General features: G+C 46.8%; 1 protein-coding gene across 2 annotated transcripts in view; it reads left to right on the plus strand.

Moving 5' to 3' along the window:
• Positions 1–584: 584 nt before the first annotated feature.
• FBXO34 (F-box protein 34) overlaps positions 585–19,188 on the plus strand; it is a 53,517-nt gene continuing 34,913 nt past the window's right edge. The window contains exon 1 of one of the 2 annotated variants that reach the window (XM_082217671.1): positions 585–764. The gene's annotated coding sequence lies outside the window, so the exon portion shown is untranslated. Of the gene's footprint in view, positions 765–1,255; positions 1,425–19,188 lie in introns of those variants that run through there. The other variant, XM_082217672.1, reaches the window with a different exon arrangement.

Raw genomic sequence — 19,188 nt, forward strand, 5'->3', positions numbered from 1 at the left:
CTATCTTGGGAAATATTATAAAATTAGTGAATGCTAGATTTTAAGCGGTTATTAGCTGTAATGATTAATTGGGGGGGGGGGAGAAAGAAAGGTGTAAAATTAAGTGAAAATTAAGGGAGAGGATTTGCTGAAGGAATAATGTGAATTGGAATACAAAAAGGGTAGGTATGAGGAGGTCCGAGAAATAAGTTAAAAGAAAACAAGTGAGTGAGATTATATGTGTTTTTAATTTTTTGTATTTTGGTTTTTTGTCTAAACTTTGAAAAGTTAATATATTTTTTTAAAAAGGAAATGAACCAATACTAATAATAACCCCCCTAAGCGTGGCGCTGGGCCCCAGGGCCTTGGGTGGGTGTCCCGGGGGCTGAGCTTGGCCCTGGGCCCCAAATCCACTCAGCCCCGCGGGGGCGAAGGAGGCCTGCCCGCCCGTCCCTGCCTGCCCTGCTGAGGCGGCGGGGAGCCGGCGAGGCCCGCCGGTCGGAGCGGGCGCCTGGTCGGCCCAGCCCTGCCTGCCGGCCTGCCGCCTCCCCCGGCGGGCGGCGCCCCACTCGGCGCCGCTGCTCCGCCCCGGGCCTTGGATTGGCGGGAGGCCGCGGCTCCTCCTCCCCGCGCGGGTCGGGGGCCGAGCGAGGGAAGCGGGACGGAGGAGACGTCGGCGAAGGTAGCGCCGGAGGAGGAAGGAGGAGGAGGGAGGAGAAGAAGCGCCGCCGCCGCCAGCAGAAGGAGAAGGAGCGTCGGAGGCCCCAGAGCCGCCCCCTCGCCAGGTGAGGCGAGGCCGCTCGCGGGAGGGCCCGCGCCGGGGGCTCGCGTGGAACCCGCCGCGGGCCTCGGGAACCCCCTCACCGAAACAACCCTCGAGGGCGCCCTTGGGAGCCCCACACCCCCAATTCCCGCTTTCCAGCGCTATAATAGGACTTGCCCCCTATATGAGGGGTTTCCCCCCCCCTTGAAGGCTTGTAGGGGAATTATCCTTCCCTTTTATTGGGGGGGGGAATGATATTTGAGGCGGGGGTCGTTCGGGTTTCAGCCTCATTTTGGGAAGAGGAATCCCTCCCCCCCTGCACATATTTTGGGGTGTCTGTGGGGTCGAGGCGTGGACTCGAGGTGTCTCCATCCTTTTTTTGGGGGGGGGGTCTGGACCTCCTTCTCTTTAGCTTTGGGGGGTGTGGGGGCTTCTCCATATTCAGGGCTTAAAGAGGGGGCCCTGCAGGATTTGGGCTGCCTTTGCATTTCGGGGTTGTTGTTTTTTGTGGGGGGCGGAGGCTTCTTGTCCCCATTCCCCACCCCACCCCCTGCTTGAGTGTAGGAGGACCCCTATATTTAGGATTTTGTCGTGCTTGGGGAATATGGAGTTGGAGTCCCTGCTGCTTCCAGGGTTTGGGATGATGGAGAGATTTTCTCTTTCCAGGAGGCAGGGATTTGGGGTGAGGGCTCCTTTCTTCACACTCATATTCTTCCCCCCTTTTCCCCTACTCTTTGGGATTTGATTCTGTGCCTTTTGAAGGCTTCCCTTAAGCCAAAAGGTTCCCTTAAATTCAAGAAAGGAGGCTTGACCCTGCTGCTCGAATTGCAAAGACTTCCTTATTCCATCACCATCACATCTCAGCCCCTTTTTTTGCTTAGGGGATTAGGAAACTGGAGCAATTGCCAGCCCAGGTCCCAAAGGCTCCTTATGACACGATGAATTTGCAACACAGAAGGAGTGTGCAGCTTGCGGATCTTGGCCTCCCACACCTGGGAGCAAGCCCTGTTGAATTCAGCAGGATTTACTTCTGAGTAGACATGATTGCGATTATTTTGCTGTTGCATTTGTTAATCTCTTTTCTTACAAAGGTAGCTCTTTTGCACTGAAGCCAGTTACAAGGCAATAAAAACCTAAAACAGGCAATTTGGTGCTGTTAGCAAAAGGAAAAAAGGCAGGACTACAAGTCATGCTTGGTATTGTGCTGTCCGTTAATTTAAATGGGACTTTATTTGTTTCTGTCTGTGTATATAGTTAACTGGACATGGTTCCAAAGATTTTAGTGAGCTAGCATATATTTTGCCCTTCAGTTTACTCACTTATTTTTGTAATTTTAAATTTGTTTTAAACTGGATTTAATAATGTGTTTTAATTGTTGCTTCCCGCCCTGGGATCTTAGTGTGAAGGGCAGGCAATAAATTGTAATGGTAATAGTAAGGGAAACCCTGTATGCCTGCGTACACAATTTTTCTCTTACCTGCACAGGCAATTGGCTTGTGTGACGTGTCATGTGCTTCTTTCCAAAGGGAAGGTTTGAGAAGGGACTGTGGACTCTCAGTGCTGGAGTCCTCAGTTTTTACTCCTTGGCTGTAAAAATATAAGGTATGTTCGGGTAGCTCTGTTTGGTTTGAGCTATGAGGAATCCATGATGGGCCTGATTGTTGCCTTTTGAGTTGGTGGCAGAATAAGTGGTATTCCTGTGGTAGAATAAGTGACTTTTCACCAGTGCACACTTGTGGATATGAAGAATGAGTCCCATGGTGTTGACTCCTTAATGCATGTGTTTTGTGGGTGCTCCCAGAGAATAAAAATGAATGGTGTTTTTGCTAATGCTATACAAATACTAGCATTCTTCTAAGCTAGTTATGCAATATGTGATCTTGTAAAATGTACTGACTACTGTACCTTAGAAGAGCTAGTTCTTTGGGGAAAAAACTACATCTTCCCACTGCTACCCCTTTAACAGAGGTTCCCATGGCTGCTTCTGCAAGAGGAATTTCAGCCATTCATCCCTTTCCCTTTAAAGAACACCTGCCATTGCTATTGATGCTGCTGGGGGAAAGCAATTACCCCATAACTAGGGTTCCTGCCAGCCAGCTTAACTTAGGAGAGCATTACCTGCCCGCTCCTTTTCCCACAAGGGCTCTCACACCAGTGTAGCTGCTGCTCCGCGGAGGGAACAGATGAAAAAGAAGGTGATGCTGATAATAGGGTTGCCATATCTTGAAGAACAAAAAAGAGGACAGCCCGAGCTGGTGAAAGAGGGGCGCTGGTGTATGAGGCCGCCGCTGCACCAGTGTGCCTCTTCCCAACTTGGGCTTGAGCTGGCAGCGGCTACAGTGTACAGAGCCGCCTGAGCCAACCCCCAAATAAATAAATACCCCCCAAATCCCAGACATTTCCTTTAAAATGTAAAAATCCCCCTGGATGGGCCTGTTGGTCCCCCCAAAAGAGGACATGTCTGGTATTTCCCAGACATATGGCAACCCTAGCTGATAAGGAATTTGCTAATGGTGCCTCATTCCCTTGAATCTGTATGGGGTCCGGCTGTAGAGGGGATCTGTCAGTTTCGCCTTTTGCTGCTGCGTTAGAGCCAAGCTGTGCAGGCCTCATATTTTATCTTTAAAAATCTTAAGTTGGCAAGCTTTGTTCCCTTCCTCTCTGCTGTCCTACTACAGTTTTCAGTTAAAATGGTACAAAGTTGAGAGACCCCTTGGGAACTCCATAGGTACATGGATGAGGCTGCACACTGTCCCTGACTGACTCCAGCTACAAAAGCTGAGGCTGCTGAACAGGCTCTTGAGCTGCGGTGTTGTTTGCGGGGGTTTTTAGTTGGGTTGGGTTGTTGTCGCTGTTGGGTTTTTGTGATTTATGTGGAAATTCTTCAGTTTGCTTGTTTATATTTTGATGTTGTATTTGTTGCTTATGACTACTTCTGCTATGTTGCAGTTATGTATTTTTTCATGTTATAAGTCGCCTGGAGCATGATTCGAATTGTGGAAAGGTGGCAGACAAATAAATATACAGTGGTACCTCGGGTTACATACACTTCAGGTTACATACGCTTCAGCTTACACACTCCGCTAACCCAGAAATAGTGCTTCAGGTTAAGAACTTTGCTTCAGGATGAGAACAGAAATTGTGCTCCAATGGCGTGGCAGCAGCAGGAGGCCCCATTAGCTAAAGTGGTGCTTCAGGTTAAGAACAGTTTCAGGTTAAGAATGGACCTCCGGAACGAATTAAGTACTTAACCCGAGGTACCACTGTATATGCCTGTATGTATCCAGTGTTTGAAATTAGCGAGCCGCATTTTGCACCTGTCTTCTGACCACTTGCGACCAAGTGAAGATGCCCGGGCACCAGGATGGCGCATGACGTCTCCACCAGCTGGAGGGCATTCCTGGGGATCATTGGATCTGGACTGTTTTCACACACTAATACCCCATCCTGTAGAATTCTATCAGTTATATTTTATCTGCACAACAGAATGAATTTCTGGAACCAAAATGCTTCTTCTATGCAGCCTGAGCAGGAGCAGTCTCCATTAAGAAGAAGAAGTTGGGATAGTCCACTATATATGTGGACTGTCCCTGGATCCCTGTTCTTTAAGTTACCAAAGCTCTTAACCTAGCTCAGGGTTGTCATCTGAACTAGCCAGATGTTTAACTGATAATCAATCACAGTCAGACCATCATTTGGAAAATAAAACATTAGAGCCATCTTGCCCCCAAATGGCAAACTAGACATTCTGTTTTGGCGCCTGTAACCTTGGTTTCAGGAGCCATTTGGCTCCTGAGTTCCTAACACCATATGTATTATAAGCCATATATCTGAAGCAAGGGAGGCCAGAGTGCTACCTTGGACCACACTTGAAAATCATATAATTATGGCAGAAGCTCCAAAGATAATGACTGGGAGAAATCGAGTCTCAACCTTTCTCCCTAACATGCTAGATAACTTGCATAGCTGAGTGCTGAAATATTCCATTCCCACCTGCGGCAGCCTGAAGTGGATCAATCCAGGAGAAGCTTTACTATTTGATTTTACTGAGAGTATAAACTGGTTCTTGCCAGTTTCTGTGTCCACAGTACCACATTGCCCATCTAGAGTTGCCTGATGTTAGGAATGAAATCCATGCCATACAAACTGGCAGTACAGTGTCTTAGCGGAAGCTGTGTTTTTCTCGGTGAGCTCTGCAAATGCAGCCTATTAAAATGCAGTGGACATTTTTTAAAATAAAAAGTGATGCGTATCTTTTCATCCCTGTTTTCGTGCTTGTATGATCAGTTCTGTTCCCTTCCCTTTCTTGGTCTCATTGTTGTGTGGCAGTTACATAAAGTGCGTATTGTGGAACAGGATTGGACAGAGTGTCGTCAGATGCGCAGTGACACTTCAGGATTCACTGACGACACTCTGCAATAGGCTCAACACAGCGTGCGCCGAGTGAGCTGGCACCAGGCTTTACTTTAAATGCTCGGCACATTAGTGTCTCTTTAAAAATTCCTTTTCTTGAAGCCTCAGCATTGCGCTCATACTAATTGCATGGTTTTGGGTAGGTTAAATATGCTTATGCCATTTTTAAACAAAGGGCATAATGACAGTAGCTAGCGATTCTTGCTTTGGTGTTTGAGGCTTAAAGAATGTCTACGATGTGCGTTTTGAGCCGCGGTTCCGAATATGTTATTAGGATGCCAGCCCTAATCTTTTATTAACAAATGGAAGAATGTGACCCCAGGTTGCTGGGGTGGTGTGTGTGCGTGCGTGCGTGCGTGCGTCTGTGCGTAAGGATTTTTTTAAATTTTTAAGTACAGCCTTTCTCAAGTGGTTCTACCAATTAATAAGCCAACATGTTCCCATGAATAGAGTGATGGGAATTCACAGCGGATGCAAACCTGAGAGCCATATCAAAATGTGTTGCATCTTTTTTTCTATAGGAGGCATTTGCTCTTTATTTCCACCCTGCCTTGCTTCTCCACCCTCCCACCCAAATGCTCTTCTTTTAACAAATGGACCAAATGGACTTCAGGACTCTTCCCCAGATGACGCCTCTCACCAGCCCTGCTCCCCATCCTCCAAAGTGCCTTCACCTGGCTGGAATGTGTCCTTTACCTGTGATAATTACACCATATTTCCTGGATGGAGATTGTGTGTAGGTGTCGGGAACCTCTGACAAAAGCCAGAAGCCTTTGACTTCTGTGTCGCTGGAATACAAAAAGAAGGCTTGCATCTGTTTCTCTGCCTACTTTTGCCTTTGGTCCCACCCATGATTTGCATGTGGCCCCTGGAAGATTGGCCATGGCGGAATGTGGTCCTTGGGCTGAAAAGTTTCCCTGTCACGGCTTTGACCCATCACATGGTGGTTTGCAAGGTGGGCCCCTTCCTGCCTGCCTCCTAGTGAGCAGTCCTTCATTAAATACATTTTCATTCCCTCCTGTATACCCTGATAGGGGAATAATAGAGCTGCTCCCCACATGTCTGCTCAAAGAGCTTGGCTTCTCTACAAGCTGGAAAGGAAAACCGCTGTGTCTCTACAAGGAGAGCAGATGCAGACACACACACACTCCATTATGTAGGTGTTGGTTGATTGAGAACACAACTATTCAATGCATCCTCTCTGTCTTGAGAGCTCTGAGCTTTTGCTGTTGCTTTTGACCCAATAAATGTTCCTGGTGTTGTTGTTTTCTGGATGGCTGGGGTGATGGGCACTTCAGGGATCTCATTTCAAACCTCGGCTATGAGCATGCTTGTCGGTCTTATGAAATGTCTCAAAGATGGAAGTAATAATGGCTCAAGCCAATAATACAGTATTAGAAACTCAATTATACAAACTAGGTGCCAAATGGCTCCTTAAAGCAGGGTGGTGGTGGTGATTGTTGTTGTTTAGTCGTTTAGTTGTGTCCAACTCTTTGTGACCCCATGGACCAAAGCATGCCAGGCACTCCTGTCTTCCACTGCCTCCCGCAGTTTGGTCAAACTCATGTTAGTAGCTTCGAGAACACTGTCCAACCATCTTGCCCTCTGTCGTCCCCTTCTCCTTGTGCCCTCCATCTTTCCTAACATCTTTCCCTGGGTCTTTTCCAGGGAGTCTTCTCTTCTCATGAGGTGGCCAAAGTATTGGAGCCTCAGCTTCAGGACCTGTCTTTCCAGTGAGCACTCAGGGCTGATTTCCTTCAGAATGGAGAGGTTTGATCTCCTTGCAGTCCATGGGACTCTCAAGAGTCTCATCCAGCACCATAAGCAGGGTTACAGTCGCCAAAATGGAATGCCTAGTTGCTGTTTTTGGACCAGATGGTTCGAAAGTCATATTTTTCAGTATGATGTTTTGGTTCCTGAAATTCATTTTGATTGTGCAGATACAATAGAATCATAGAGTTGGAAGAGACCACAAGGGTCTCTTCCAACTCTATGATTCTATGATTCTATTGTATCTGCACAATAGAATGAATAGAATTCCACAGAATGTGTTGCCAGTGTGTGAAAACAGTCAAGATTCAAGGATCCTCAGGCATGCACCTCCAGATGGTGGAGACACCAGGTGCCATCCTGGTGCCCTGGCACTGATAGCCAGGTGCAAAATGCCCCTCGCGCCTGACAAATTTTGAACGCTGCAATAAGGATACTGTAAAGTCGAAATACAGTGGTGCCCTGCAAGACGAATGCCTCGCAAGACGGAAAACTCGCTAGATGAAAGAGTTTTCCGTTTTGGAGGTGCTTCGCAAAACGAATTTCCTATGGGCTTGCTTCGCAAGACGACAATGTCTTGCGAGTTCCTGCTGTTCCCCCCCTTTCTCCCCCCTTTTGCTAAGCCGCTAAGCCGCTTATCAGCTGATCCGATTAGCCAATAAGCCGCTAATAGCGCTAATCCGCTAATCCGTCAATGGGCTTGCTTCGCAAGACGAAAAAACCGCTAGACCAAGAGAATCACAGAACGGATTCTTTTCGTCTTGCGAGGCACCACTGTAAAAGACTGGTGCAAAGCGCCTTATAAGCTAAAAGCACATTTGAACTTTAGGGGCGGGGGCTGCCAGTAATTTGGTGCCTAACTAAGCTCCATAATGAATGAATGGTCTGGAGTGCATCGTTAGCCAAACCTGCATTTCCCACCTTCTCTTTTCCAGGGTTTGTTATGCTTACACAATTATGTGTGACTGTGCAGTGTTTTCTCTTTACGGAAGAGGGGAAAGCATGGTCTGGCTTACTTATACATAGAGGTGAGCTGTATTTTTTTGTCAATTAGCCTGGCTAGACATTTGAACTCATCAAATCAAGAGTAGCTGTGCCTCTGACTGTCTGAATCTGTTTGGAAACCAGCCGGGTGGCCTGGAGGGGATCTTGTAGGCAAGCACACAGAGAAGCCCAATACTCTGGCTGCCTTTCCTGATGCTCCTGCACCACAGATCCCTACTAAATGAGACTTAAGATAAGCGGGGAGAAGGCTTGGTCAGGCCCTGACCTCCTTAGCTGCAGAGACTATACCACCAGGTGCCTTCAGAGCATCTGATAGCAGCTTGCAAGCTAATGATGGGGGATAATAAAAACCCCTCTTCAGATGCTAATCCGAAGTGTTGGTCCCAAGGCCGACATAAACTGGGAGTGGAACATCTGGCGTAATTTGTGAGCAGCGCCTTCTTAAGAGAGTAGGCAATACACTGCAGCCTTTCTCTTACGGTTTATAGCTTCCTCAAGTCTACCATTGACTCTTCTCTCCCCAGTCATAACATGTAAATGCACTTGTTCCGATCATAAACGTCGCTTCCCCTCTGGACTTTCGCTTGTGATGAGTTTGGCCTTTGAAACCATAGCTGGCAAGTTCTCTGCTGTGCATTTCCTCTTTAATAAATGGATAATCTTTTGCTTCGGGGACTGGGTGTGTTTGGGATACTGAGTGCAAAGGAGGGAAGGAGTGTCCAGAAAGCTAGGGAGTGAAAGAGTCTCATTCACTAGCTGTGCTGGCACTGCATCCAGCTTGTGCCTGCTGTTGCATGGCACTGCCTATCAGCGGTTTTTATTGGGTTTTCAGTAAACGCATGGCAGCAGCTGAAATAAAAACTAGTGTGATGAACAGTCATTAAACAATCAACGCCACTCCCTTACGCTCACCCTGTTTCTTCCTAGCCTTGTGTGAGTCGCTCCCTTCTAGAAAATATGTATTAAAAAAAACCTGGGCTCAGATCTCTTTGCACACTCTTCATAGTATATCGGCCGTTGTTTTTGTTGGCATCCGTCTGACTCGATAGACAATGGAGCGCTCCTCCAGGGCTGAAGTCAAACCCCACTGCGTTCGCAGTACTGAAGTGACCCCCGGGGTGCAAGCCTGGCCAGTGTGCATGGAGGTCCTGGGCTGCCCAGAGAAAAGACCCCCCCTTGGACTCCAAAGGAAAGCAGAGCAATATATTTGGCTGGAAGAGTCTTCTGTCTAAAACCCTGTCACATGGAAGATGGAGTAAGCTTGTTTTTTCCTGCTCCAAAAGGTAGGGCTCAAAGCAATGGCTTCAAGTTACAAGAAGGGAGATTCTGACTAAACATCAAGAATAACTTTCTGATAAGAGCTGTTCAGCAGTGGAACAGACTCCCCCAGAATGTGGTGGACTCTCCTTCCTTGGAGGTTTCCAAGCAGAGTTTGGATGGTCACCTGTCATTGATGTTTTAGTTGAGGTTCCTGCATTGCGGGGGGTTGGCCAAGATGACCGTTGGGGTCCCAACTCTACAATTCCATGATCCTGGAGGGCTGCTGCCATGAGTGTAGACAATGCTGATCTTTGATGGACCAATGGCCTTGACCTCCATGTAAGGTAACTTCCTGTGTTCCTGTATCTGTTGCGATAGGACTTCATGCGTTTATAGAACAAGATACAGTGGTGCCCCGCAAGACTAATGCCTCGCAAGACGAGAAACCCGCTAGACAAAAGGGTTTTCCATTTTTCGATGCGCTTCGCAAGACGAATTTCCCTATGGGCTTGCTTCGCAAAATGAAAAAGTCTTGCGAGTCTTGCGATTTTTTTCGCTTCCCCCCCTTTTTCTAAGCCGCTAATAGCCTTTTAGCCGCTAAGCCTTTAATAGCCGCTAAACCGCTAATAGCGCTAAGCCGCTAATAGGGTTGCTTCGCAAGACGAAAAAACCGCTAGACGAAGAGACTCGCGGAACGGATTAATTTCATCTTGCGAGGCACGACTGTACTGGGCCATCATGAGAACCTACTGATCTAAACACTGTCTGTTTCCATTGTCAGGAGGGCTGGGGAGAGACCTGCTGTTTCAACATGGAAGCGGTTCAGACTGATAGCTGCTGATCCTTGCCATATCCACACTGGCTTCGGAATGTTGCATGCAGAATACCCTGTTAGCTGGGGGAAATCTTTTGTAGGAACAAGATTGGCCAAGTTTCTCCAGCTGTGCCAGTCTGCAGGTGGCTAAAGAAGTGTCTCGTAAAAATCTGATGGTTGATCTACAACTCACACTTGGGGACTTAGAGTTTTGTGTGGTGGAAGAGTAGATAGTGTATTTGACCCTGAAGGCATAGAGGGAGCGCACACAGGGGTAGCTGCAGATCATTTCCTGAAGTGAGGAGGGTAGGAGTGTAGTAAACTGCCTTACCCCGAGTCACACCACTGATCCATCCAGCCCCGTATTGTCCACATTGAGTTGGGGCAGCTCTCCATCCCTACCTGAAGATGCCAAGGACTGAAACTTGGAAAGCTGTGCTGTACCACTGAACTACAGTCCTTGAAAAGAAGGGGAGCTTCACACCTATTTGCCTTTTTTGTGTTTTAGAACAGCTCTACTGCCCTCCTGCCTGTTTCTGGATACAATTCAGAGTGCTGTTTTTAACTTTCAGGCACCTGTTATGGCTATGGCTCGGGGCACAGGTATCTAAAGGACTGCCCACTCCCATACAAATCAGCACAGGCATTTGGGGGGGTCCTCACTGGTGGCTGTTCTCTGGGTGTCTCCAACACCGGAGGGGCAGCGGGTGGCAAGTGTGTTGCGTGACACCCTTTCAGAGAGCAGCACCCAACTACAGCATATCCTCTCCACAGAGAACAGGTGCAGGGTTAAGTTTTAGGTGCTTGGGTGATGACTTCACTAGCCTGTGCTTTTAATGAATGGTGGTTTTGATCTCGTCTACTGAGAACTTCAGCGTGTTGTTATTTTTGGTGCTCGATGGCTGCTTTTCTAGCACACCATTTTGATCTGACTCTTTTGAACTTGAAAAACTCTTGTGTTGTTTCTATTCCACAACTGCTTTTGTTTTCAGTAATTCCCCACTCCCCAAATGATTTCCAAAGCACGGTTCAAAAAAGTTAAAAGTGAGAGAGACAGATATCTTTGAAATGGACTGGAAAAAAACTCAAAATGTCATGTTTGTGCCTAGGATCCTGAAGCATTTCTCCAGATGACGTAGACCTAGCGGTTGTGTGTAGTTTAGTCTTAAAACCTCATGGTGCTGTTTTCCTGTTTGGTGTATGTGCACAAGGGAAGGGTAGCCTGGGAGCCTGCATAGATGTAGCTTTTTGCCATCAAAATGCTATGTGTCTTTTGACCTTCTGATATATATATATTTAAACATAAGCTGGGGAGACATGGTTGATGATTCCCCCTCCCTGTTTCTTATTGGAGCTTAGTGGCCCATGAAAATCCAAATACGCTTTCAGTTTAGAGAAATGCACAATTGCAAACAATAAGTGACTTTTTCAAAATGCCCTCCAGCGGCGGCAATTTCTCCGTGCGCACAAAGCAGTCCTGTTTACAACTTGGGAGAGTTATGTTAAGTGGTTTTTCCAGCAGATATTTTGAATCCTTTGAAGCTGCCTCCTAGCCATACAAGCCTAGAACATAGGTGCGAAAACCACAGGGGTACCATTTGCTGCTCAAAAGACCTGTTCTTTCCTTCAGGGCAGTTTATTTTCCTAGTTGTTTTCCAGAAAACCCACATTATGCCCCCCCTCCCTTGTGAGCAGTTTGTGGGTTCAAAGGTCACAGTAACTTAAACGTGTGCTTTTCTGTGCATTTGGCTGTCTGGAGGACTGTAGGAACTGAGCTGCGTGATTGGGCTGAATTAACTGCGTCTGTTGTGTTTCTTGTACAGTGGTACCTCAGGTTACATATGCTTCAGGTTGCATACGCTTCAGGTTACAGACTCCGCTAACCAAGAAATAGTGCTTCAGGTTAAGAACTTTGCTTCAGGATGAGAACAGAAATTGTGCTCCGACGGCGTGGCCCCATTAGCTAAAGTGGTGCTTCAGGTTAAGAACAGTTTCAGGTTAAGAACGGACATCCGGAACGAATTAAGTACTTAACCCGAGGTACCACTGTGTTTTCTTTTTGGAAAATAATGCAGTACAGGGAGGGAACCACCAGAAGGCCCTCGGAGCTGGACCTCAGCGTCTGGGCTGAACGATGGGGTTGGAGACGCTCCTTCAGGTATACAGGACCGAGGCTGTTGGGTTGTACCCAACGGAGTTGTCTATTTAGTGCAAGGACTCCCCCCCTTCTCTCCCCCCCAGTCCCCTTTTCCAGCCCAGATCTGCTACAGAGGGTTGGTGGAAGGTCCAGAACAGACTGGGGCAGGGAGAGGACACATCCTTGGCTTCTTTTGATATAGATCCATGGACTTTCAGGGGTGATATGGCACTCAATAGCAATTGGTAGGTATGGCAAGTGGGGAGAGGGGCTGTTGCGCTCAGCTCCTTTGTTCTGGCTTCCCATTGAGGCATCTGGTTGACTACTCTGAGAGCAGGATGCCGGACTAGATGAACTATCCCTTTACCCAGAAGCCAGGCGCTTTTGATGTTCTTAACGGGTGGATTTCTGCCCTTCGCTGCCGCTTCCTATATAGGAATCTACCTTGTGCCGAGTCAGACGATTGGTCCATCTAGATCAGTCTTATCTACACAAATGTTTCTCAAACTTGGGTCCTCAGCTGTTGTGGGGCCACAACTCCCATCGCCCCTGGCTAGCAGGACTAGTGGTCAAGGTCAGGGATGATGGGAGTTGTAGTCCAATAACAGCTGAGGAACACTGGTCTACACTGATTAGCAGTGGTTCTCCAGGGTTTCAGACCAGGAGACTTTCCCGGTCCTACCTGGGATTTAACCAGGGACCTGTTGCATACGAAAGCAGATCCACAAGCAGCGCCAGGACTCTCCAGACTGCAGTTTGGAAACCACTGGTCTGGCGGGATGCTTAGTTTCATCTTACCTCCCCTTCTTTCCTTGCCTTTCTTTGTCTCCACAGCCAGGATTTTACCCTAGCAGTCTTGGTGCTTTGATATTGCTGATTTTTCCGTGTGTGTGTGTGTGTGTGTGTGTGTTTGCTTCTATCTGCTTGCAGTTCTCTCTTTAAGTTTGTGGTTTTGAGCAGTAACGTCAAATGACACTCTGCTGCAGGAGAAGGTCTTGCTGATTAGAACCAGCTAACTTGTGGGGGAAAGTGAGCGTAATGCTCCTGAAGTCATGAGGGTTTTCAAAACAGCAGAATGCGGTGAGTGTAACAGCTGCAAAAAGCATCGTGTTTAGATGATGCCTGGAGTTGGGCTCTTGCCAGTTTTTAAAAGATAATTGGTTGTAATTCGACAAGCAGTGCGCTGGTTTTGCGGTGCTTGGATGCAAACCTGCGTCTGTCCTGATGGGAGCCAGAGAGGACACTTGTGATTCAGAATTCAACAGATGACAGGGTTGGCTCACTCACATGCTTCGTTCATGTGCGTCTGTGGCTTGTTTCAGCTCTTTTACTGAATAAAGAGAGACTGATGAATGACCACGTAAGCTGCTGTTGTGATTGCTCATGCATTCCACTGGTGTCCACACACCGCTGCTCTTGGTCTTAGATCAGAAGGGCTGCTTTGCTATGTCAAAACAGTGTCAACCTATCCCGGCACCTTGTCTGCTACCGTGACCAGCCAGCGGCCTCCAGAAGCTTACTAGCAGAACTTGAAAAAGATGGTCACCCTCTTTATCAGCCTTCCCCAACCCTGGCACCCTCCAGCTGTTTGGGGCTGTGATTCCCATCAGCTGTGTTGGCTGGGGTTGATGGGTAGCGTAAATCCAAAATGGGTGGCACAGGACCTGTAAATTGTATCTCTACATAGCCAGACCTCCAGGGAGTGGCAGGCGCAACAGCGCTCATCCATGAGCAGTCCCTGCTTTCGTTTTTATTAAATTTGTTTTATTAAATTTATTAAATTTGTATACCGCCCTATACAAACAGGGCAGTTCACAACACAAAGTTACAGCAGCACAAAATACTTACCGTATTTTTTGCACCATAACACTCACTTTTTTCCTCCTAGAAAGTAAGGGGAAATGTCTGTGCGTGTTATGGAGGAAATGCCTACGGGTGGCATGCCTACGGATTTTCCTCCTCTAAAAACTATGTGCGTGTTATGGTCGGGTGCGTGCTATAGAGCGAAAAATACGGTAATAGAAATAATTACAACAATTAACAATGCTAATGTATATAAACTACAGCGGACGCGCAGGTTGCGAATGTGATCCGTGCGGGAGGCACGTTTGCAACCCTCAGCGTCGCGTCTGCGCACGTGTGGGTCGTGATTTGGTCTTCTGCGTATGCGCAAAGCGCTGAAACCCAGGAGTAACCCGTTCTGGTACTTCCGGGTTCGGCACAGTGCGCAACCCAAAAACGTGCAACCTGAAGTGTCTGTAACCCGAGGTATGACTGTAATAAAAAAATATGCTCCCCAACAAAAGCCTCTAAAACAATCCCCCAGCCCACCGATACCAATACAAAAATCCAAATTAGCACATAACATTTAAAAACAACCCCACCCTCCAGATAAAACAACACCCACCCAAGTCAAAACCCCATCCTTGGTTAAAATAACCTAGCAATTTCCTGCCGGTCTGCTCATTTGCCCTCCACCAGTGCCTGCCTTACTCTAGTAGTAAAAACGGGGGTGGGGAAGCTACACAAAAAAGCAGAGTTTCTCTGTCCCCCCCAAAAAAAACCCCCTTTTGTAGCTGAAGCTCTGTTTGAGCTTTATCCTGCCCATCCTTTCCTTTCCAAAGGCGGGAGTCTGCCTTGGTTACCCTTAAGGAAGAGTTTAGGCTTCACTTGCAGCAACGATGGCAGTGAAATCAAAAGCCATGCGTGCCGAACAGCCTTGTAGTGGCTCTGTTGCTTTTAGTGCATAGGTAAGTCCCTTGTGCTTTGCTCTGACATGCGATCCCTTAAGGTGCTGCCCATCTTGGCATATACTGAAAGAATGTCAGAAATGGCGCATGTATTCCAATGGAGTCTTGCATTTGCAGCTCCCATTATTTCCTCTGGCCGTTGTCTCTGGTGGGTCATCCTTGTCATTCGTTTTAGTCCATCCCATCAGTTTTTGCCTATTGCTTCTCAGAACCTTCGTTTCTGGCGATGGGCGGGGCCAGAGGCCAAAGTGGGTGGAGCAATGTATGTGGATTTTACCTTTTTTTTTCAGGCTACTTTCTGCACACACTTGAACATGCCTGTACCCTTCCCCCAAGCAAGGAGTATTATTGGAGTTCAACTCGAAAGAGGGTGCAAAGCAGTGCCAGGTAGGGGTGTGGTCTAGGGAAAGGGGGTGTGGCTTGGGAGAGTCCCAGGGGCAGATGGAGGAGGACAGAAGGGCGGCCTTTGGCTTCTGAAAAGAGGCAATTGAAATTCAGCAAGTTCAGATCTCTCATATGTTTGAAGTTGCGTTGGGTTTAGCCACACTTTCAAGTTTCAGAGGAGAAAATAAGGATAAGGTTAATCAAATACAGATATTTATTTGCTTTTTTGAAGTTCTTGATGGTGGCAATCCCTACCTTTCCAGTTTACCTCTTTCTTTCAGAGACGTGTGGAGGCCAAGAAAAATAAACTGGTACTTGCTCATTAGCTTTGACATGAGGCACAAATAAGCTTGACAGCTTCGGAACAACTGATGCTATCAATAGTGGGGATTGTCGTCACTCTTGTGGTTTGTGGTGATCTCTTTATTATGATTTTGGAGATAATAAGGGCTTATTCGTACATGGTAAGGTATGAAAGGTTTTCTCTGTCGTACTGAAATTAACGCCATGGAATTCTTTTGATAGTCAGGCACACCTCGCTTTGGACCATTCTGGCTCAAACACACAGAGACAGCACTGTGGTGTAGTGGTTGGAGTGTTAGACTAGGACCTGGGAGAGCAAGGTTCAAATCCCTGCCCAGGAATGAAGCTCTCAGCTGGGTGAGTCTCTCAGCCGAACCCATCTGACTAGGTTGCTCTGTGAGCATAAAATGGGGAGAGGGAGAACCATGTATGCTCCCTTCAGCTCCTGTTTATAGGTCTGGAAACTCCGTATTTTGGAGATGATAACCTTGATATTTCTATATTCAGCAATCTGGTCCCTTCTCTGTGTTTTTGACAGGTCCAGCCAGTGCTGGGGAGGACTCCAGATTGCTGAAGGACTGGCTTACATGGTCAGGGATGGAAGAGCTACTTTTTCCCATTTTCTTTGACCAGATTCAGCCTTAGAACGATCTATGGGTAGGCTGTTCAGTCTCATGAGAGCCAGTGTGGTGTAGTGGTTCAGAGCGGTAGACTCGTAATCTGGGGAACTGGGCTCGCTTCCCTGCTCCTCCACCTGCAGCTGCTGGGTGACCTTGGGCCAGTCACACTTCTCTGAAGTCTCTCAGCCCCACTCACCTCACAGAGTGTTTGTTGTGGGGGAGGAAGGGAAAGGAGATTGTTAGCCGCTTTGAGACTCCTTTGGGTAGTGATAAAGCGGGATATCAAATCCAAACTCCTCCTCCTCCTCCTCCTCCTCCTCTTCTTCTTCTTCTTCTTCTTCTTCTTCTTCTTCTTCTTCTTCATGTGAAAGTGAATGCCAAGATGTTCATAACAATCGTACTCAAATGTAAGTTTCCATGTGTCCTGAGACTTGGGGTGTGTGTGCCGATGACAATGATAAGTGGGGTGACTGTTTCAGTTTCCCCATTCATATGGAGGATGATAGATCTACCCTCCAAAATTCCTAGAAGTTCACCTTATCAGTGCCTCTTAGTCATGATGGCCATATTCTAAGGTCAGTGTGCTCATTGAGGAACAGAAATGGGCTGTGGCCTCCTGGTGGGCTTCCAAGAGGTGTCTCAATGGCCACTGCAAGAAGCAGGATCCTGGACTAGGCAGACCTTTTTTCTCATCCTGCCAGGTTCTCTCATGTTTTTCTGATGACTCCAGAGTAATCTGAATTAATGCTTTTATTTCACCTTTAAATACCTGCAGAATCCACATCCGATGGCAGCATTTTCTGTTACCTCTTAAATGAACCAGGATGAAACATTTGCAGAGGATATTCAATACCCCCTTCATTGTTGGTATCATGTGTAGAGGGACGTTGTTCTTTCGTCTGTGCTTCTTAACATTTAACAACCTGGGGAATTTGTGTAACCTTTCCAGCAACATTAAATCTCTCTGACGGAGGGCTTCTCCGATTTGTCTTGTTGCTGCTGTTTCAGTGTTCCCAGCATTTCTGAACTATTTTTAGCTTGGCTTGTCATTTGGTACTAGGTGTTCTTGAGAACTATTAATTATTAAGTTCACTGGAATTCTTTTGTTGTGCCACTGCCGGTGTTGCTATACACACACACACAGATCAGTACATAGATTTTTCACTAGAAGCTTTATTGCTCTTGCTCTCCGTCCCCCCATCTTTAGCAGTCAAATTAACTTAAAACATGTGATGTGGCCTTAAATCAAGGCTTTCCCATAATTTTCATGAGAACATAGGAAGTTGACTTATACCTAGCCAGACCCTTGTTCCATCTAGCTCAGGACTGTCTATACCAGGCATGTCCAAAGTCCGTTTCGGGGCCCACTGGTCGATTTAATCTGGCCCCTGTGGCAGTATATATCCTGGGGTAATTCAATCCTAAGAAAAGCTCAACAACTTTGGGGTAAAATTGTAAAAAAAAGCTCAACAACATGTTCAGTCCATCAAATCTGACCCTCTTTGAAAAATGTTTGGGCGCCCCTGGTCTACACTGACTAGCTGCCAGGGTTTCAGATAGGGAATGTTTTTAACCTTACCTGCAGGCGCTGGGGATTGAATTGGAACCTTCTGCACACAGATCAGGTGCTGCTATTCCCCCTTCTTCACTAATACAGTGGTACCTCGGGTTAAGTACTTAATTCGTTCCGGAGGTCCGTACTTAACCTGAAACTGTTCTTAACCTGAAGCACCACTTTGGCTAATGGGGCCTCCTGCTGCTGCCGCACTGCCGGAGCACGATTTCTGTTCTCAATCTGAAGCAAAGTTCTTAACCTGAAGCACTATTTCTGGGTTAGCGGAGTCTGTAACCTGAAGCGTCTGTAACCTGAAGCGTATGTAACCCAAGGTACCACTGTACTAATATGTATAGCATTGCCTTTAAGTAGGTGTTTGCGCTCTCTCTCTCTCTCTCTCTCACACACACACACACACACACACCCCAACACACCTTTTGGTCCTTATTAGCATCTTGCATAAACTAAATTGGTTCCTTTCTGGAACGTGTACACTATTACCTTTACATACATTTAATACTCTGCTTTTTTTTTTGTTTGTTTCTGGTGTCTTTTCTCACCTTTTCAATAAGGAGAAAGTGGTGAAGCATGACTTTTTATTACATCAAATAATACTGAACATGCTGGCAATGGCAGCTCTCGACGCTCTAATAACTTCTTCAGGCATGTCCAAGGAATTTCTTTCTTTAAAAAAAATCAAAAATCGAATGTATTGCTTAACTTAAAGTCCCAGTTAAAGCATGGAGACAGTAATGGCTTGGTCCCTGTAGACAAAAGTTGATGCTGGATAAAATCGACCTGTGCCAATTTTATTTACTTACCTGACAGCAGGCAGTGTTTTTGCTTGCCTGAACTTTGATCTGATTTTACACTTTCTGCCAGGTTGGTTGTTCACAAATGCCACCAAAAGCCCAGTCTGAAAAAAAAACAGGGGTTAGTTTCTTTTGCAGAGCAAACCTCTAACCTTTCTGTTGCTCGACATCTTATTGGTTCCTTGCTGCTTCTGTTTTTTAAGCCCAGGGGTGGGGATCCTGCGTCCCTCCAGCTGTTTGCTTGACTCCGAATCCCATCTGCCCCAACCAGCATGACCAATGGTGAAGCAAGATGGGAGTTGCAGTGCAACTGCGTCTGCAGGGTCTACATCCCTCCACTACTCTAGTAAAACACTGAAGCCCGCTCTCTCTGGCTGATTATTATTAAACTTGGATGTTTAATAATTTTTTATTTACCGTATTTTTCGCTCTATAAGATGCACTAGACCATGAGATGCACCTAGTTTTTGGAGGAGGAAAACAAGAAAAAAATATTCTGAATTTCAGAAGCCAGAACAACAAGAGGGATCGCTACGCAGTGAAAGCAGCAATCCCTCTTGCTCTTCTGGCTTCTGGGATAGCTGCGCAGCCTGCATTCGCTCCATAAGACGCACACACATTTC

Source organism: Podarcis vaucheri (assembly GCF_965113315.1).
Source record: "Podarcis vaucheri genome assembly, chromosome: 1".
NCBI classification, from domain to species: Eukaryota; Metazoa; Chordata; class Lepidosauria; order Squamata; family Lacertidae; genus Podarcis; species Podarcis vaucheri.